The sequence below is a fragment of the Lycium ferocissimum genome, chromosome 8 (assembly GCF_029784015.1).
Source record: "Lycium ferocissimum isolate CSIRO_LF1 chromosome 8, AGI_CSIRO_Lferr_CH_V1, whole genome shotgun sequence".
In the NCBI taxonomy this organism is placed as follows: Eukaryota; Viridiplantae; Streptophyta; class Magnoliopsida; order Solanales; family Solanaceae; genus Lycium; species Lycium ferocissimum.
This window is the reverse complement of record NC_081349.1, coordinates 24,187,306-24,193,436: the sequence shown is the minus strand read 5'-3', so window position 1 is coordinate 24,193,436 and position 6,131 is coordinate 24,187,306. Positions and strand designations below refer to the sequence as shown.

The following is a 6,131-nucleotide window of genomic DNA, read 5'->3' as shown; positions in this document are numbered from 1 at the left end:
GGTGCTATATATACATTATGCCAATGTGAATGATAAAATTGTTACTATTATGGTAACTCTTATTAGTATTTCCTGTGACAACTACAAAAGCCAATTTCTGTGGAGAGAGAGTTGCAAACAAAAGAGAGAGAATAATACCAAAAGGTGATTTGAAGAGACATTAGTATTGCATTTGAATAAATTATAAATAAGTAAGCAAACAAAAGAAGAAGACTGATAATTGAGGAAGCAAACAAAAAAGAAGACTAAGCCATATGGAATCATCCCATGCTCAAACAAAAAAAAAAGAAAAAAATTCTACCTCAAGAAAAGGAATGCTAGATGTTAAATTAATTGTTCAATGGAATTGTTTTCCGTGATTATTATTTCCAGTCAACCTTATGACGTCAAGGCTGTTAACGGATTTGGAAATTTCTCAGAAATTGCAGCTTCCCATACTCAATCATCTAAGCACACCAGATACTAGACCTACCACCATCTTCAAGGAGAAACGCATAGAGGAAGTACTCCCTCCGTCCTTATTTCTTTCTTTAACTCCGTGTCCAGCTAAATAACATCACATAAATTGAAACGGAGCGAGGACTAAATATAAGAAGGTATCATTCTTTTTAGTACATACTAAAAAGGAAAGCGTGTCTTATAAAATGGGACAAAGGGAGTAATAAATTCAGCTCTCAGAAGGAAAACAAAGGCAACAATACAGCTTTTGCTAAAAGTTCACAACAAAATAAGACTACACAAATAACAGCTGACAGATCAACAAATAAAGACTAGGCCAGTTCTACTACTGATGAATCTACCTCTGATCTTGAGGGAGAATATAGGTAAGGCTTGGGAGGAATTTGCATAGAGTTTTGGTTTCCTTCTAACATTTCCCACAACCTCGCTCATGGATGGTCGATTTGAGGGATCGCCTTGTATGCACCATAAGCTTGCCATCACCATCTTTTCTTGCACATTCTTTCTCCTTCTTCATTCATTATCCCAATTAATTGAAGCTCTTCATCTAGCTCAATTCGTCGATAGAGCTAACGTGGAAAGTAGGGATTTCACTGTGCGTTCAACTCCCACATCAACATTTTTTCTTCCTCCAACCATCTCTAGCACCATCATTCCGTAGCTATAGACGTCAGACTTGTGGGAGACACCTCCCAAGGTTCTACAAACAATTTCAGGAGCAATATAACCGATAGTCCCTCGTGCACCTACATCGACACACAATGCTCTCCTTTTTCTCACGCACAAACCTTTGGCAAGACCAAAGTCAGAGATCTTAGGACAAAAATCTTCATCAAGCAGTATATTATGAGGCTTTATATCAAAATGCAAAATCCGAGTGGTACAACCACGATGCAAGTACTCCAATCCTCGAGCAATGCCTAGTGCAATTTGGTACAATATTGGCCAATCCAATTGGCGAACTCTGTCTGATCTTTCCTCATAGATAAACTTTTCAAGAGATCCATTTGGCATGAATTCATACACGAGAGCTCTTTTGCGTCCCTCAAAGCAAAATCCCACAAGGTTCACGATGTTAACATGTGATGTCCTGCTAATACATGCCACCTCATTAATGAAATCTTCACAACTGCATTTTTGCTTATTCAGGACCTTCACAGCCACATGACTTCCATTACACAGACTTCCTTTGTACACATAACCATATCCTCCTTGACCTAGTTTGTTTTTGAAGCAACCTGTGATTTTGTTGACTTCTGAATAGTTGTATCTCTTTGGAGCATATGACCCATAGTTCTTTAAAAATGCTTCAACTTTTTGGTGATCCTCAGCATTAGATTCCCAAAACTTGAGGTATTTGTACCATAAAAATTTTTTCCTTAAGCAGAGGAGTAAAATCAACAGTCCAACAATAAACAAACTTGCACCTGTGGGAAAACAAATGGAGCCATGCACCATCAGGGAATATAAATTGAATTCATTCTGAAAGTCATATGCAGTATCTGGGAAATAGTCTGCATTTGGACTATGCAAATATATATGTACAAGAAAAAGAAGAAAGAGCAAAAAGGAAATAATGGTATCTGTGAAAGTTTTTGGGCAGCAGAGGTGGATAAAGCGTTGTCGCACCGGGTTCATCTAAAACCATTACTTTCGACGCAAGGCATAAACTTGTGATAAAAATTCAGGAAAACTGCAATAAATAATAGATCCGAGCACATAACTTTAAAAAATGCAACGAGTTAAATGCTAAGAACCTTAAAGGTTGAACATATAGAGCTTAAGTCCAGATCAGTCTCCGATGATCTGAGGCGGTTGCAGAGAAGAAAAAAGAAGACGAGTTACCTGTGGCCACCACTAACCCGGGTGCCATATGGGGACGTCCTTTTAATGTTCCATAGCTAACATCTGCAACATTAACACTTGTGAGTTTCAGATCATAAAGCTACTCCCTGGGTAAGGGAAAATTCTATTAATGATGGAAAGAAAATGAGAGTTTAATTTGAACAGAGATAGTTTGAAGCCTGGAAGTGTATTCGATACCACAAAGTGGTTGAAGCTTCGGGTCCCATGCAGGTAAAATCATGCATGGACATCAGTACACAATCAGATTGTGTGGCCTGAACTATGATGATAAGATAATGACACACAAAGAAGCAAACAAAGTAAAACCTGCATGGGTTGTGAATTTAGTCCAGCTTATGGCAGTCTATCTTATACGATCACATAACTAAAAATATTTTCGCTGTTATTACTTCTACTATCTAAAACAGGGGATAAAGAAGCCTGCGGTTAATGGGTATTTAACTACCTGCTCCTAGAGTCGGTCCTAACTTGCTTCTAGTCGTTTTTTCATCTAAAAGATAAAGGAAAAATTATTATGACATATTATCGATATATGATATGAAAACAAGAAAGGACACTAAGAAATATGCGCTAGACCTTGAGCATGTGGGTTATTTGGATATGAGCAACGAAATTTGTTGGTTTTATCAGTCTGGCATTGACCTCCACCATAGTGACATTGGTAGCAGTCATCAGACAGTTTCCATTCTACTAGAAAAGAAGCACTTAACATATTGAACAAACCACCATCATCTGATCCCGAGCCAACTGGCAATCTGATAAGTGAACAGTTGGCAGGAAGATTGCCTGCTCGAATGTCTTCACTATCACCTTCAGAAAGCTTGTAGTATATGCTAAAGCCTTTACAACCATTGTACGTTTTATAACCAGAAAAATGGTTGATTTTCTTCGGGGTACTACTAGTGCTGTTGCATTTGAAGAACTTGTAAATATTCAGGAGTTTGAAAGAAATAGAAGGAGAGTCTGGAACGGACATATTTTTATTAAAAACCTGGCACTTGTGTTGCCTCAACATCGTTTGAAGCTTCGGGTCCCAGAGTGCAAGTGTATAACTATACTTCGTGCCTAAAGCATAATACAAATCTCGTCCAGGAAGCAGTTGGATTTTTGGATATGGTTTAGCATCACAACCAGACAGGGGCATCATTCCACAGTCAGGTTGTGTTGAAAGAGAGAAAGGAAAGCTCAGGTCGGTAAGATTTGCACATGAAAAGGACTTTGGACAAGTTGAACTACTACTGCCCTTTGCCTGAACTAAGTAACAGATTAGAAGAAAGCATAAAAAAGAAGTGAAAGCCATATTGAGTCCTCCTATCTCAAGAAGAGGAAGACTAGATATTAACTTAGTTTTTCATTGCTCTTGTGTTTAAAAGCATAGTGGATGTGGAAAAAGTAGAAGCGTATGTTAAGGGCTGTGAGGGAATCTTCTTGTCAACTGAAAGACTCTAAGTCTTGCATCAATAATTAAGGACATCATTGTCAAGCCTTGTGAAGAGACTGACTTGATATAGCTGAGAATTGCTAAGGGCTTTTCTTCTCTGGGTATGCATCATTTTCTCTACTATTTTCTTTGAGTTAAGCTGTCTTCAAGTTCCTCTCCTTTCTGCCCAACTCCTCTATTATACTTTTTCACTAAAACTTCACCAAACTTGCAATAAATAGTAGATATGAATCAATCATCATATCATATATGTATATTATATATTATTATAAAAGGGGAAGCCCAAAGTGAAAATTTAAAATACCTAATTGCCCTTTAAAAGTTAAATGCCTTTTTTAGCCTTTTTTACCCTCCAAATAAATACTACACCTATAATGTTTTTGTACAAAAAATGTAACCCACATGTATATCTCTTCATCAAACAATTGCTATCATTATTCTTACGGTCCGCTTTTATGCTCGCGCATAAAAGCTTCACATAACTTTGGCTCTTTGTCGTGAACAAATAGAGTCGCTACTTAATTTGTTGAATAAATTAGGAAATCAATTTAAAGGTTAATTTTTAAAACCTTTTAAAACATCCAGAGAATTCAGTAGCGGTTCTGCGATCCCCGATAAGGTATACACTTAGGATATTAAGAATCCGCCCAATGCGGTTTATTAAATTCGATCTAACATTTTATGGCTAAAAATTTGTATAACTTGTTTGTAACAAATGTGATTAAGATTCATATGTATAAGGTTTGAAAGAAGCATATTCATGACTAATTAATTAGAAAAAGAAAGTGTATTTTATTTGAAAAATGAGCTTTAGAGACGTTTTACTTTTGAAAATTATTTTTAGCATTTCTTAACTATATCTTCAATTCAATTAATGAATTAAGTCCATAACTTAGCTAATTATGAAGGAATAAATATCTTCAAAATGTGTCTGGCTTATTAAGACTTTAAGTTATAAATATAACTCAACTTCTCATTCTGTTAATGGATTCACTTATCACAACCCGAAAGATACGACTATCTTTAAGTTATTTTGAACAAGTTATGGACTTCGAACTAAGCTTGATCATTAACCGTTGAAATTCTATTTTTTTGACATTTTTGAAGAAAAAGAAAACTGAACTGAAGCCTTGTTTAAATAGCTTAAGTTTAAAAGAAAGTAATAATATTGGCTTTTGAAAACACCCTAGAGTCTTGGAAGATTTAACTTATGGGAAAAAAAAAATCTATAATTAGAAATGGTGACAAGTTTGACCGGAAGGTCAAATTTGTCTTAAAAATGTGATTAACTAAAATTGGGAGAATTAAAATTTTTTAAAACTTATAATCTTTTACAAAATACAAAAAAGCCCATCATTAAAAAAAAACCTTTTCCCCCATTATAAAAAAAATCTTCAACCCCTTACGACCCCAATACTTGTTATCTTATTTCAAGAAAAAAAAAAAAGGGGCCCTCCTGTCTCTTGTTTTCCCAAAACCGGGGACCACCTTGTTCCGTTCCTCTCCCCTTCTTCCCGGGTCTTTCTTTTTTCTCTCCTTCCTTACTTCTTATTCATTTTCGGATAAATTTTTTTTTTTTTCCCTTTGGGTTTAAAAATTAGGGGTTTTTAAATCGGGGGTGTGAAAATGATGATTTTGGGTTAAGAAGATGAAGAAGAGAGGGTTTTTTTTTAATGTTGTTTTTTTTTTGTAGTTTCTGTATTTGTTGCAAAATTTTTGGGGTTTGGGGTTTGTAAATAGTGGTTTTGGGTTTTGAAATTATGGTTTTTGGGGTTGTCTTGTTCTTCCTTTTATTTGTTTCGAAAAAAAGGCTTGCAATTTTTTTGATGTTTTCCAAAACCCGGGTTACTGTTTGTTCGGCATTGTTTTTGGGTTCGAAACATTGGGGGTTGTGGTTTTGTGTTTTTGTTTAAGTTGTGATGGGTTTGTGATGGTTTGTGTTTGTAGTGAAATATAGATTTTTGTAGTTAAATTTAAATGTTTTTTTTCTTGTTTTTTCTGTTAAAAAAATTTGCATTTTTGGGGTTGCAAACATCTGAGGTTTCATGGTTAAAAAAAAACCCATTTGGTGTTTTTGTTTGTTGGAGTGAGATTTGTGATGGTTGGTGTTTGTAGTGAAATATAGATGTTTTGTAGTTAAATTTAAAAGTTTTTTGTTATTTTGTTGTACAAGGGGACTTGTTTGGAATTCAAACATCCGAGGTTTATGGTTAAAAAAAACCTATTTGGTGTATTTTGTTTAAGTTGTGAGTAGTTTTTGAGGTTGTGTGTTTATAGTGAAATATAGATGTTTTGTAATTAAATTTAGATGTTTTTGCTATTGTTGTTTATCTATGGTTTGGAAAAATTTTTTTTTTCCCCTTTA

At 35.1% G+C, this 6,131-nt stretch overlaps 2 pseudogenes; both read right to left on the bottom strand.

Moving 5' to 3' along the window:
* Positions 1 to 610: 610 nt before the first annotated feature.
* LOC132066737 (rust resistance kinase Lr10-like) lies at positions 611 to 2,890 on the bottom strand (annotated as a pseudogene).
* LOC132066156 (LEAF RUST 10 DISEASE-RESISTANCE LOCUS RECEPTOR-LIKE PROTEIN KINASE-like 1.1) lies at positions 2,816 to 3,625 on the bottom strand (annotated as a pseudogene).
* Between the last annotated feature and the right edge of the window lie 2,506 nt (positions 3,626 to 6,131).